A 16,892-nucleotide genomic window follows, 5' to 3' on the forward strand; every position below is an offset into this window, starting at 1 on the left:
GAGTATATTTTATATCAACCTTAAGTTGGCAAATTTACCACCCCCCCCCCCCCCCACACACACACACACCCTTAACCACTATGGCACTATGCTATGAGAATCTGAGGGAAAAAATTTTGATTTGGAAAAGCCGTGAAAAGTTACCCTAGTCTAATAAAAACTGAAATGACGCCACTGCAAGAAAAATGTCCCTAAGTCAGAATGGCTGGTGTGACTGATTTATGATGGATAGGGTGTAGTTAGTCGTGACCGTGACTACCACTCACTCAGACACAGTCATCACTCATTGAAACAAATTTTTACGGTCAGCCTCAGCACATTCGCATATCGACAACCACGAATTAATAATAAAAATGTTTTCTTCTTCTAATTCGTATTCTTAAATTTGAACAATTATAAAATAGACAATCTGATCGCCATTTAGTGCACATTCAATGCCATCCTAAAAGTCCAAAAAATAATAATATTTGTTCGTGAGAAAAAAAACTTGAAAATATTATACAAGATTCCTTACAATTTTTTCCATGAATAATTAAAAAATATTGAAAATACATTATCGGAATTCTTTTTTATAAGTGTAAGAATTTCAAATGCTGTCAAAATCGCGAAAATTGGCAAACTATTTTGTGCTTAAATAATAGATTAGATTTTTAAATTGTATATCTGATGTTTGAAAATTGAGTACCATAATACCGTATTTCGGATAAGTTTTTCGTAAACCATATTTCAAATTTATCCGAAATTCCTTAAAATCGTGGTTTATTTTGAAGACACATATCCGGACAGACCACAGGCTATCGTATTTTTGGGCATTTTTTATCAAAAACATTTACAATAGATTTAGGCAACAAAACATTTTATTAATATTTTGATATAAAGCTATTCTAATCTCCGTATCTGATAACACGCGTTTGTCGCTGAATACCTACCTATTACCTAACCCTATATAATTTTGTCTGTACCTAAACTAAACATTTATTTTGGCCTATGGTATTAGTAACATCGTAATGCCAGTACAAGAGGTCCGACGTCCGTACCTACCTAGTACCTATATAGGCTATACATGGCTATATAAAAAAATGATAAAATTATACAAGTGATATATTTAATAGCTTACAGGCTACAGTAATTTGTAAGTTATCTTCAGTCTTCACCCACACATAAGTAAAACAAATTGCATTCGAATATTTCTTGTAAGTTTGATGAATGATGATGTACATTTAAAAACTTAAATTTACCAGAAATAATATTTAAATATAAAAACAATAAATACCTATTTTAAGATAAGGTCTTATTGCATTGGACATTGGTCGTTTTGTTTACTGACTAGTGACAGGATGCTACTTGGATTTTTTTATGACGGATGACCTAACAAATAAACTTAACCTTGTCAGTAAAAGTAACACAAGTATAATGACTCCAATCGTCAAACTTAAGAGACCTCCCTCCGCCTGCCGGCTCTGGTCGCCAGACTCGTGGTCCTGCGGACCTCCTGTTGGATGGGGACTCGACTCCCAAACCACCCGGACCTGAAATAGCAAACCTTTAGGGGAGGTGGAGGGTGACGTATAAACGTAAGTTTCAAAAAAAAAAAAAGGTGGGTAAGTGGATTATATCGCTCTGCTGTACAGTAGGTTACAAGTGGGTCACTGTATAATGGATAGTATTAAATTTGAATTCAATGATATAATATCACTGTACATATAAGAAAAACGATTCTGAACGGAGACGTTTTGTCAGTCTAGGTATTAGACATATTATAGGTATAATTATCTATAGTATTAAAAAAAAATTGACCTAAAATAGGTATAAATAATAAATTCCAAATTAATCATATCACAATATCCATTAGGTAACGCGTTATACATCAACAACAAACCCTTAGTACTATCATAGATATATAATAATTAATAGTATACTTTAGAAGTTTCAAGTACCCACAAATAATATTATACAATCACAACAAAATAACTAAAATAGTTATTCCAGGTTAATATGTAATTTCGTCCAAATTTGAGCTTAAAATGACTATAAAAATAAACTGTGATTATGTATTTCTTAGAATTTATGGTAACAGAATTAAATATTTATGTGGAATCTTGTTTTAAATTTTCAATCCTTAGATATAAAAGTTGAACATTTTATAAATTTTTGACTACAAAATATTTATTCAAATTTAAATTTGATAAATTTTGTCAAAATTCGATCTTTAAATATGCTTTTAAAAAAAAAAAATTATTCCTAAGTATTTTTAATATTTTTCAACTGCTATTGTAACAATATATCAGAAGCGTTGTATTAAATGTTTACACTTTTGAGCCGAACAGATAAAACTTTATTGATATATATAGAAAAAAAAAACTAAAAAAATTGAAAACTGCCAATTTCCGTAAACAGGTCAAAAAGAGTCAAATTATTTTATCGTGTATAGAAAAGGCTAATATAAACATTCAGTGAAATTTTCAATTATCTACAGTCATTCGTTTTTTAATTACAACAAAATAAGAAAATCGTTACGTAAAAAATCAAGTGAATATCAAATGTTGTAAAAATATGAATTTCAAACGCTCATAAAAATTTAATTTGAGTTTCTTATAGACATTTTTTTTGTTTGATAAAGGTAGATAATCCTATAAGGAATCTTGTATTACATTTTAAAATCTTAGTTCTAAAAAGAAAAATTTTACGAATTATTAACTCAAAATAATTAGGTAGCTAATTTTCGTGATTTTTCCATATTTTGTCAATTTTTGAACTTTAAATGGTAATAAAAAAAAACTGTGACTAAGGATTTTTAATATTTTTCAAATGTCATTGTAAAAATATAGTAGGAGTCTTGTATTAAATTTTCGAGTTTTTTTACTCAACAAATAAAGTTTTATTGATATTTTTAGAAAAAAAACTAAAAAAAAAAATGGAAAATGAAAATGTCCGTAAAGAGCTCAAAATAAATCAAAATATTTTGAAAATGTTATGGTGTATAGAAAATGCTAAGATAAACATTCAGTCAAAATTTCATATATCTACGGTCATTTTTTTTTAAAGTTACCTACACCAAAAATCAAATTCAATTTTGTGAAAAATCGATTTTGCGTAAAAATTCCCGATTTTCCTTAATTTTTCTTTTGTTTTTCCCGGCGCTTTTGAAAACTACTGTGAAATTTACCATGCACAATGCACCAACGATATTCACTTTCTGATCGAACAAGATACTGAAGTTGAAAATCGTAGCATTATTTCGACTACTTATTGTGTACACAGACACAAAAAAAATAAAAAATAAAACACACATCATTGTAAAATCAATACATTCATCGTTCCACTTAGAATCTAAAAACTAATTAAATTGGAAACTGAAAATGTCCGTAAACAGCTCAAACAAATCAAAATATTTTGAAAATGTTATCATGTATAGAAAATGGAAATATGAACAACCATGTATCTACAGTCATTCGTTTTAAAGTTACACCAAAAACCAAAATCAATTTTCTCGAAAACAGATTTTGCGTAAAAAATCCCGTTTTTCCTTAATTTTTCTTTTGTTTTTCACGTCGCAATTGAAATCTACTGGGAAATTATTACTTTTGACCCCCAAAGTACCAACTAGATTCACTTTCCTATCAGAAAAGGTACTGTTGAAGAAAATCCAAGCACTTTTACTGTCCTAAAAAGTGATGACAGACACAAAAATAAAAAAAACACACAATAATATCATTGTAAAATCAATACACCTACATTCATCGTTTCACTCAGAATCTAAAAAAAAAATCGTGAGAGACATGATAAACGCAACGTTGCACTCATGCGTATAAATTTAAAATCTTAAGCTTTGGATTTCTGTAACTTGCAAAATAATGGTTTCCACAAAAAAATTCAAACAGTTTACAAATCAGCGTTGAAAAACACGTCTTAAAAAAAAAAGTGGGTAAGTGGATGTCGCACTGCTGTACAGTAGGTTACAAGTTGGTCACTGTATAAGTATAATGGATGGTATTAAATTTGAATTCAATGATATATCATTGAATAAGAAAAACGATTCTGAGCGGAGATGATATTATGTCAGTCTAGGTATAAGACATATTATATTCTTACCTATATGGTATTAAAAAAATAAATTGACCTATAATAAATTCCAAATTAATCATATCACAATATCTATTAGGTACTTTTATAACGCGTTATACATCAACAACAAACCGTGATACGATCATAGATATATAATATTATACTTTCAAAGTTTCAAGTATCCACGAATAATATTATACAATCATAACAATATAACTAAAATAGTTATTCAATTTTTAATTTCAGAAATTTTATCAAAATTCGATCTTTAAATGCTTATAAAAAAAATTGTGCCTATGTATTTTTAATATTTTTCAACTGCTATTGTAGGTAACAATATATCATGAGTCTTGTATTAAATTTTTACACTTTTTGGCCCAACAGATAAAACTTTATTGATATTTATAGAAAAAAAAACTAAAAAAATTTAAAACTGACAATGTCCATAAACAGCTCAAAAAGAGTCAATTTATTTTCAAAATTTTATCGTATTTAGAAAATGCTGATATAAACATTAAAGTTAAATTTTCAAGTATCTACAGTCATTCGTTTTATAATTACAACAAATTAAGGAAATCGTTACATGAGAAATCGAGTGAATATCAAATGTTTTCTAACTCAAAATAATTTGTGCATTTTCGTGATTTTTTCGTAATTGGTCAAATAAATATACCCAATGATGTTAAAATATGAATTTCAAATGCTCATAAAAATTTAATTTAACTTTCTTGTAGACATTTTTTTTTTGATAAAAGTAGACAATATTATGAGGAATCTTGTATTAAATTTTTAAATCTTAGATTTAAAAAGAAACATTTTTACGAATTCTTAACTCAAAATAATTTGCTAATTTTCGTGATTTTTCCATATTTTTGAACTTTTAATGCTAATAAAAAAAAACTGTGACTAAGGATTTTTAATATTTTTCAAATGTCATAGTAACAATATAGTAGAAGCCTTGTATTAAATTTTCAAGTATTTTTACTCAACAAATAAAGTTTTATTGATATTCATAGAAAAAAAAACTAATTAAATTGGAAACAGAAAATATCCGTAAACAGTTCAAAACAAATTAAAATATTTTGAAAATTTTATCATGTATAGAAAATGGAAATATAAACAACCAGTGAAAATTTCATGTATCTACAAAAAACTACAAACTACAAAAAAAACCTAAGGGGGGAAGTGAGTATTAAAGAAATCGTGTATCCAGGGGCCAGGGCAGCAAAATCCTAAAAGAGCCACTGTGCCTACAATTGGTTTTCATTGTATAATACAATCATTGAATTTAAAATTAACACATCCGTACTGTAATAGTAACATACTAAATGACCTCGAGGTGCTCTTCACATCTACTATAGTAGAGTACTACAGCAGAGTAATATCTCTGATATCTCCTATTATCCGATTAAAATTTTTTTTTACAAAAATTGTGACCATAATATATGTGTTACAGCCCGTAGGAGGTATTTTTAGTCACTGTCCAGGACTGGGCGTCTCTTCCTGAGAGAGAGAAATCAATTAGTGCGCTGACATAGCCAGGGCCATCCTTAGTGCAGGGCGAGCGGAGCCCTCGCCTTGGACCCCGCGCCTTCACTAGTTGGACAGGCCCCACTTTTGTAGATACAGTAAAAAAGTCAAGTTAATGGAAAAAAAAATTATCATTTATATATTTTAGATTCTGAGTGGAACGATGAATGTATTTATACCTTCAATTGCTGTAATTTGCACTACCTATACAGCTATATTATAGTAATGCTATACATACTTATATTAATTGACGTTAGTCGTCAAATACATGTATTGCATTTTAAACGAGTTAATATGATAAAAATTCAATTTTCAAAGTTGAAAATGATAAAAATCTTTAAAGCTTTTTGTCCCCCAAAAAACACCAACTTTTAAGCTAACCAAAATTTATATTTATATTTCAATTTTTATTGACACATTTGCTAATTTAAGACGCAGGAAGGTTAATTTATAATATATTAGATTCTGAGTGGATCGAAAAAATTTATTTAATTTACAATGTTCTGTGTTTTTTTTCTGTTTTGTAAGGCACATTTTATGTAATACCTAAAAGTGCTCCGATTTTGGAGATTAGCATTTTTACTGATAGAAAAATGAATTTAGTTGGTATTATTGGGAAGTCAAAAATAAAAATTTCAAGTAGTTTTAGGAAGCGTCGAGAAAAACAAAAAAATAGGTGGCTTTAGTACAAAACCAATTTTTGAAAAAATCAATTTTATTTTTTTGGTGTATCTCAAAAATTAAAAACTAGAACCTTGAAATTTCCAACAAATATTTATATTAGAATTTTCCATAAAACATTTTTTCAATATTATGATTATTTTTGAGCTAGTTATAGCATTGAGCCCTTGAGAAATTTTTCCATTTTTCTGAATTTTTTTAAAATTATCCTCGATTATTTAGTAAAAAATCTTGAAAATGTAATGATAGATTCCTTATAATTTTCATTAGGTGAAAGTCTGAAAATACATAGGCTCAAATATCTGTTATATGCTTAATGCTTATAAAGTTCAAATTTTGATAAAATTCATAAAAGTTTTTCTTTTCATGGCTAACATAAGAAATTTTAATAGAAGGTTTCCAACAAGTTTTTTTACCTCTATCAAACTAAAAAAGTTCCCCGGAAAGTCACGTTTTCGATCTTAGTTAATTTTTTTTTAACCACTTAATATAATTATTTATACAAGTGTGCTAAGCTGATACAACGTCTCTACTCAGAATATTTTTTCGTTTACAATAATTTATCAATGTAATTTAAATATAACACATCCCTTACAACGACATGCTTGACACCCACTGTACAGCAGAGCGATACCCACATGTCCACCTTTTTTCATATTGTATTAGGTGCCTACTATATTTATAGACTTAGTAATTTATCAATATTATTATATTAATGACATTTTAGGCCCCGCAAATCGTCAGGACGGCCCTGGACATACCACCTCTTAAAGCCGGTTCTGCAATCTGCATGCCAGTTCCACCGAAACTTAAACCTTGTACAACAGTTGTACGCTATAGTCTATAATATAGACAATAGACATATATGATAAATTTGCACAAATACTGTTGGCGGTAGGTAATCGAATTAGTGCAATTACAACAATATTATTGACGATGTCCGACCGGACGTATCGCTTGGCAAAAATAAAACACCTATTATACGATAAGTCACAATAAACAAACAAAATATTAAAACATCAATTTATTTCTCTTATTACCAATTATCCGTTAACGCGAGTCCAGACCAGTGGTTCTTAACCTTTTTTGAATGAAAGAACACATTATATTTTATATATTTTATGATTTTTGCAGAACACAGCCGTAAATATAACAGTATTTATGCACGTTTTCAAATTGTAATATATATTTAACTATACATGTATAGCACAAAACCGTTTACATACATATTAGTCAATAAAAAATAATAAAATCGATAAAAAAATTTCAGTTTTATAATTTTTCCATCGATTTTAAAATTTTGGCGGAACACTTATCCTAGGTCGGTTAAGAACTGCTGGTCCAGATTTTCTAAGTGAGTAATCTAAGGATCGCACTCCCACAAAAAAATTAACTTTTACAGCCGCAGAAATGTTTATAGCAACTAGCAAGGGTTAGCAATTAGTTTCTAAAAGGTGAGGGCAAAGGGGGTCCGGATGATTTGAAAATAAACTTTTGAGGTCCAGAAAACCTTATTTGTTAGCAAGTTATTCTGAGTCTACACAGAAAAATTAGCATATAAAATATTTTAGGTGATGAATTTATTTGATCTGCGTATTTTCCAGAATTAATGAATAATGATTATAGCTGATATTAATTATATTATATTAGAATTAGATTGTTGGGATATATATAATTTTAACATTATATACAATCTTCAGATACAAACAACATTATTCTCTTATGGTACCTATCAACAATTGTTGTGGGTCTGGTCTGGCCATCTGAATGTATCTGGGTAATCCCTCGCCAAATCACAGTGATCCGGTGGTGCTCTAAATCGCAAAATGTATTTGTGCTTTTTTATCTTAAGTCTTAACAATAGGATAAAAAGCACCGAATTTAATATTATATCTGACTTATGCCGATACGTACCTACTTAATTAAATACCCATTATACTTTAATTAATAACTTTTAGCTTTCAATTTCAACTTTTAGGTACCATTGACGCTCAATTAATTATAACTGGTCTTTGGTCTTTGATTTTTAAAATATATTTGATAGGTGATTACTGACAATGTATGAATACGTATAAACATATAGCCATAGCCCTAGCTCATAAGTACATTCATACACTATAAACTTATTTTATACCTTCCGTTTTAAAATAAGCAACGGGTTAGGTTGTTTTTTACGAACATATTAAAATACATAATTCAATAATTCAATAGCAAATATCGTACACTCGTAATTCAGTCAATAATTTAGACTTTAGAGAAATAATTTTTAATTTGATTTTTGATTTTTCAAGTAGGTATAAATATAATATATATATCAAATATATTATACTTTCACCGCAACTATTAAATGAGGATTATAATTTATAATATTATAGTGATATTATATATGAATTAGTAATAACCCAATTGAATGACTAGCCGGTGGGGAAGTTATCCATGAACTCTTGTTATAATTATAGCAAAAAAAACTAAAAAGGGCCCGTGTGAACGTATAAGCCAAACCGGAGGAACGCGTTTCCCCAATATTATAATATTATTAATTATTATAGTTCCACGTCGGTCGCGTCGACAATGACAGGATGGCAGTTGACATGGAGGTTTAGATCCTGTCAGGCTTACGGGGCACGGGAAATAAATCCGAACGGACCGGCAGCCGCGGGCGGGTCGATAAAAATGCATTATCCTAGTCACGGTTTGTATACTCGGCGCCGGGTCAGCCAGTCGCGCACAGTCGTTGAACTGCATTCCCACTTCGGCGAGGGAATTTTCCCCGTCACCGATCGTTTTCGCCGGGCAATCGCGTAACGTGTGTGCGCACGCGCCCCGTGACGTGAGCGTGTGCGTGCGGTGTGCGCACGGTCGTACGTTATTATTATTATTTTTATAATATTATTGTACCTATATCATACGGAAAAAAGATTGGGTTTGTGGGCTGCGCGCTAGTGTTTCGATGGGACGCTTCAGCGGGTCGGCGTTCCCGGGCGGCGAGCGTCGTTCACTCGTTCCGTTGTTTCGCGTAATGCGGCGCGGTGCGGTGCGGGGTGACAACGCGCACGCCGTCGTCGCATGGGTACGGCTGGTCTCGAATTGGACTACCGCGCGCGCGGACGGGGGACGGCGGCCGACCGTTGATCGCGCGCACGGTATCCGCTGCTGTGCCACGGCCGTGGCCGGGTCGTGGCGTGGGTCGGGCTCCCACGAGAGGAGGGTGCGACGTTGCCGCATTGCTCATTGCTTACATGCCGCCCGCATGTATGCGTTATAATCCAGTTGCGCGTCGAAATAACGTGACCCCTCTGCCCGTGTGCCACGAACAACCGACAACTACCGTCCGACCGCTCGCCCACCAGCCGCCCGACCGTCGTCGACGACGATGTCTCGTACTCTCGTCACACTTTATAATATACTCACACACCGGTCCCCTCCGCCGCTATTCTATAACTCAAATAAATATTGTTACATCATTATAATAGTAATAATAATATAATTTAACGCACGCATTATTCCTTGAAGTGATAATGACACGGCCAAGACCGACACCCACTTCCACCACCCACTGTTCATTGAGTGTGTGAGAGAGAGAGAGAGAGAGAGAGACTCGTTCAACGGCCTAGTGCCTACAACCGCCTATTGTGCATTTGTGCGCCTATCTGACATCTAAATAGGTACTAACTACTAGGCAGAATAAAAATAATTGTACATAAACATTTTAAAATTCCGACTATAGAAAAATTATATTACAATATTGACTTGTACTGACAGTATAAACTGTGATAACAAGTTATTATTTGGATATAGTAAAAATTTATAAATTGTTTACGTTTTTTAAATTATATCACATTGAATTATTACATTGACTAGTGATTCTATCATTCTTCAATAAAATAATTACAATATTATTATCTTACATATTCTCAATGTTGATTGTTAACTATTAAACAATAAATAGTATAAAATGATACGCACCTATAATCCTTTTATATAAAAATTTAAAATATATATTTAAGAATTAAGTTAGATGTATGTTTTAGGAAAGCGGGTTCTGTAAAAATAGTCAGTCTTATTAAACCATATATTGGTTTAAACATTCACACTTCATTACGTCAGTACTCGGTACAATATTTATAAACAATTTAAAATAAGTTTAAATGCAAAATAATATACAATGAAGTAAATATTAAAATGTTTATAATTATTCTTCACTTCTTCAAGATAATAATATTTACATTCAATATTCAAATATAAACTTCACATTATTAATTATTAAATTAAGTACATTAATATATAATATAAAATATAATTATAATTTATATAAGTAACATAAATTCATAGCAAAATAAAAATATAATATTTTAGATGCATTATATTTTAATATATTAATTTAATGAGCAAAAAATAATTCTAACTATAATAATTATTTAATAATTAAATAAATAATAGTACAATATTATAAAATGTATCATTTAGTTAAATATTCGGTAAAATTATTCATTTTTATTCTCATTAAATTATTTAAACTCGATATTATCATTTAATTCACTACTCATGCGGCGATACTTCGATGTTTCGACGATCATTAATCTTCTAAAAACTTTAAAATGCACATGGCCGTGTGTCATGATATTTTTTCTTCAGTAGATATCCTTCAAAAACCAAACATAACAGTCATAACTCATTACAATTTACATTACGCCATACTGATGTCTGATACTTTTCAATGTTCATAGCTAATTTTTACCTTGAACCTATATTTCTATTCTATTATTATAAAAATTGTATACGATAGTTTGTAATCAAACAGAAAAAGAGGTGGTATTTCGCGGTTCTCAACTTGACAACGTTGCCCAACCCGCCTGCCAGAGCAATTGTATAGAATATAGACGTCTTATTTATATAATAAACAATACTGTACAGAACCTCTAAAAATAAAATGACGTTGATAAATAAATACATATTTATCTCGTTGTCTTTGACAATTTTAATTACATTTTTTTTTACTCTTAATGTAAAGTTATTTAGTTATAAGCTATTTTTATAAGGCAACATTGTACTTCCATACTCAACTTTCTAATTGTCTATTTAAAACCATTATTTCATATAAATTAGCCTAGAGCAGAAATGTTTATTATAATTATTAAAATATAATTATTATAATAATTTAATAACAATTTATTGTATATTGTAATGAAAAAGTGTTTATACCCAGTCAAATTTCTTTGCCCATAATTTTACTTATAAATATTAATTATTATATTATTTCTATTGATACTAAATATAAGAGACACGAGTAATCAATAATTTTCAAGATTAAAAACAATATACAAAAATATTATAACATGACATATGAATTATATTTAGCTCCCATTTATTAATTATTTGCAAGGTTTATGTAACTACACTATTTTGCTGAATAATGAATGTCATCACTCATCACTCATAATTTATCTTTAACATAGATTAACTACAACAGTAGTCAGTAACTATAATAAAATATATATTTCAATTACTAACCAACAGCAAATATTGCACAATTATTAGTTATTACAAATTAATAAAATAATATCATGTTAGAATGTGACTTACGTTTTAGGTTATAATAATTTAGTTTATATTATAGCTTATAGTACTATAATCTATATTTCAACAAGAAATACCTACATTAAATATAAGAAATTACAATAGTAATTATGTAGGTCCTACTATAATGAAAAACTACAAAAAATAATTTGATTAAATTGATAAGTTTGATTATTCGTATTAATTATAATTAATATTCATTATAAATGTATTCGTATAAGAAGAATATAAGTAGACAGTTTTGATATACTTAATTTATTATTTATATAATGATAATGATAGTCACAAATATTAAGTTACGATATTGAATTTTAATGTTGTGTATAATACAATATACACTTAAAACCCCAAATCGCAATAAATTAGAATTAAAATTGTGTGGACTTCACCCTTCCTTTTATAGTTCACCAACACTGTTGTTATTTCCTTTTGACGATCGATTTTGAGCAACGTTGCCATTCGCACAAATATCTCTGGAGACGAATGGATATATCAATTGTTTTCCTTATTAGTTTTATTTTACTAAAAAAAATATTTCAAGTTTTCAAGAATATATTTACAAAAAAAGTATATCGTAAATACTGAATATTAAAATATATTAGCCATGTAATGTATTATATTCACTTAAATTAATTTTTATATAAAGTATACATTTCTGATATAATAAATATGCAGAATACAATTAATAAGTATACAGTTTTTCTAAAATACAAAAAAATAATAAATATCTTTCATACAACATGATGAATATAATATAATAAAATATAATATTATACTTCCTTAGTAGGTACATATCAATTTGTTTTATGCCTAAAAATATCGTTATAGTAGTTAATTTTGAGTTTTTAAATAAATTAGTTATTATTGTATAGCATTATAGTTACTACCGCGATTACTGATTGGCGAATACTAAGTTTAGGGAAAACAAGAAATCATATTTTTAAATAATATATTTTACATTTTCAATGTTTAATGAGCTTGCGCGTTTGATTAATTTATAGTTAATCATTAATAATTAAAACGTTTAACTGGTTTAATTCTAACTGGTAAATCTATTTCTGTAGTTTTGTCTTGACTCTCAACCATAAAGGTAAACATATTTTTTTTTCCGTAATTTGGAACATATGGTTACTTTATGGATATATGCACATGATACAATTATCAAAATATCATAATTTAAAATTTAAAATTATAAAATTAAATATAGCAATAAAGTAGGTAATTGCAATTTACCAATATTATTATTATATTTAAAGGACATGATACCGACATGTGTTGTTTCCGTCTTATAAGTGCGTAACATAGCAAATTTTACGCTCAGTAAAACACTTGTAGCACCGTTAATTTAAAAATTAGAGTGAACTGACCTCTTATAAAATTTAAAGGTAAGACTATTATCTAGGCAACCTCGTGGGCTTTTTATTATATTTTAATTTTAAAGTGAGTTATGAGTATTTTAAGATAAACAAATAATTTACAATTTTAAAGTACTCATAACTCGCTTTAAAATAAAAATATAATAAAAAGCTCATGAGGTTGACTGAATAATAATCTTACCTTTGGATTTTATAAAAAGGTCAATTAACTCTAATTTTTAAACTACAGCTACACGTGTTGTGCTGAGCGTAAAATGTGCCATGTTACGCACTTGTAAGACGGAGACAACACGTCATGACTACATGAGGGTATCACGTCCTCTTAGATATTAATATTATTAAGTATATTATTTTACGTAATTAATTATTTGTTGCAAACTTGTAAATGATACTATACTATGTTATTTTCTTTCTAAGCTCATAATTTTATATAATTTGATTTTTCATATAACGAATACTAAACTTCATATTATTATAGTCTATAGTCAACGCCCGAGAGTCATTATAATAATTTATATTGATTCGTATTACAAATTAATTTATTATCATTTATAACACCAAGTTTTGAGGTTTTGTATTGTTGTATTTTGTATATGATAATTAAAAGCTATGCAATAGCTTAAAAAATAAATGCGAGATGTTACTGCGTAGTTTTTTGAAAATATAATATGTTTATTGGTGCATTGGATTTTGAGTCGAGTGATAATAGCACGCTACACTCGAGAATTATAATTATCAGAATTTAAAGTTTAATTATTAATATCTACATAATATCTCGTCAATATTACGCAGTTTCTTGGACATCTCATTCTTATAATACTTATCTAATATTAAGTGTTAATACGTAGTTAATAGTTTCGTTTAATATTATTTATACACACTATTATAATTTATATTTAGATATATTCATAATAGGTACATCATAGTATCATAATCATACATTCATACATGACGTTAAGCCTGTATGTCTGTATTTATACTATTTAGTACATAAATACACATGTAAATCGTAAATGTGTAATGCTTGTTATAATATATATACATAATATATGTAGTATAATATTTTTATGTGTCTAATGCAGTAATGGCATCTACGTATTTTATTTGTAAAATAATTATTGTATTATATATAATTACTATACTTATATATTATAAAACACGCTTGGCGCATGCGCTTACGAACAATAAAATATATATGCCGTCTGCTAATATTTATAATGAAATTACGACGTTGCCATGTGTTTTCGGCGACCTACAAATATTTTCAAAGTAACCTTGCCTACGGCCTGAAGCGGTGAAGGGTACTGCGGCAACGTCGCAAAAGCAGGTGTCGTGTTTTTAGTATAATATGGCGCTGAGCTAACGAATTCATAAACGAATAAGACTATAAGAGAAAACCGTTTCTCTTAAGTCTTACAATGGACCAACACGGTCGACGGACGTCATTTAGTATCTTACTGACTGAACACGAATGGAACCGAAGGTTTTATCACCAATATAAAACGCATAATTTCGGGGCAAAGACCATATTATAAAGACATTTCTTTACATTATTCTGTCTAAAAAAAACATAGCTCAGATACAGCAAACCATTCGAGCCTCAATATCCCATCGCATTAAACTTTCATTGTTCATTTCGGTTATAACAGAAATACTGAATGTTAGAATACATTACTAGTCTATTATAACAATTTTTTTCCTATCCTTATAACTATAACAAATAACAATGCAATATTATTTTTAAAATAAACCTAATGTAATTTGTAAACTAAAATTATATCTATATTTATTTCGTTCATATTTTGACAATTATTCAATATTAACAATATTTTAGAGGACGTGATACCCGCATGTTTTATCCGTCGTACAAGTGCGTAACATGGCAAATTTTACGCTCAGCAGATCACGTTTAACCGTTAGTTAAAAAATTAGAATTAATTTACCTCTTATAAAATTTAAAGTTAAGATTATAATCTAGTGAACCTCATAGGTTTCTTTTTAGATTTAAATTTTAAAGCATGTTATGAGTATTTTAAAATGCACAATCAATTTAAAATTTTAAAATACCATGTTATGCTTTTGTAAGACAGAGAACGCATCTGGGTCTTACGCACTCTAAAGTTAGATGTATGATTTTAGAGATGTAGGGTATTATAGGATATAGGATTTTTTTTATAGGTATTTCATTGTTTGATTTGGAATAAAAACTGAAATACGACAGCTACAAACTTTTCTTTTTAGGTGGTTTATTTATAAAATTAAATTACTGATATGAGTAACGTATAACCAACCTATTTTACGTTAAAACCTGAATATATTTAACCCGTGGAAGGTTAAATACGAGTTTTAAGTAAGGTATTTATAACGGGATGTTTTGTTTAGCCTATTTGAAATAAGAAACGTCATTAAAATATTTATGATTAGATTAATATAAGTACCCACCTATTTTTTTTATATTAAAAATTACACATGTACGTTTCCAAAATGGTTAAAATTTAGATAATATTTCTTATATATTTTTTTTAAATCTCGTTTGATCTAACAGTGAACATTGAACATCAATTAATTATTAATACTTCTATTATTTTAGTTTTAATATATATTTAAGAACATTATATAATAATATTAATATAATATTAGGTATGTCATTATTAATATTATTATAAATGTGAATAAATTGGTTTTTATTTTTAGCAGTATACTTTCAATATCATACGAATATTTAATATATTATATAAATACAATTATTATAGTCCGTAAATATTTCAAAAAACAAATATTAGAAATTTGACATAAAAAATTATTGGTTCAACTACTATTTTATTTACTAACATTTAGTTATGCGTTACGGTTATTGTAATATTATGACTTGAGTATACAGCATATTATAATATACAAATAACAAATTGACAACGCGAATTGATTGTTATTATTTAAGGTTTTAAATTTGAATGTTTTATTCGTTATTCGTTATATTATTTTATATTACGTTACATCTTACATCACTACTACATCGTCTCTAATGAATATTTTAAATTTTCAATACAATTTTATTTCTTAGGACGGTGGTAGGTATTGGACTGTTAGACAACTAAACATCCGAACATTGGTTACATTATGTCCATATTATTACAATATTATGCTTTACTGCAGAATATAATACAACATATCTGAAAAATAATCAATAATACGGCGGTAGGTAGTTCAAGTGTTCGAATACTCTTAAAGTGTTGGCTAATATTAACACTAACTATATTGTAGTCTGTAGATATTATGATTAATATAGCCTATAGGTAATAAAACCATATTTATTGTTTTAATCGTCTATTTTCTTTATCAGTAGTTTAGTACTGTACTACAACATGCTACAACTGTCTTCTAGACTGTTCATATTTTCATTAACTGTAACGATTTAGTCGTATCAAAAATAATGAAACCACAATTAATTGATGTATAATATGATTATCCATAGATACAAGATTAAATAATCAGATTATATACAGATATACTATTCCTCTCACTGGAGTTACTATATAATATACCCCAAAGATGTTTTGGTGGAACGGTGCCCGGTGGAAGTTATATAAAGAGTTATAAGTTGTTAAAAAAAATCATTTATTGCTTTATTTTTAGCGTTTGCTCATGATAACTATATGTTTGACT

This window comes from Acyrthosiphon pisum, chromosome A3 (assembly GCF_005508785.2).
Source record: "Acyrthosiphon pisum isolate AL4f chromosome A3, pea_aphid_22Mar2018_4r6ur, whole genome shotgun sequence".
NCBI lineage: Eukaryota > Metazoa > Arthropoda > Insecta > Hemiptera > Aphididae > Acyrthosiphon > Acyrthosiphon pisum.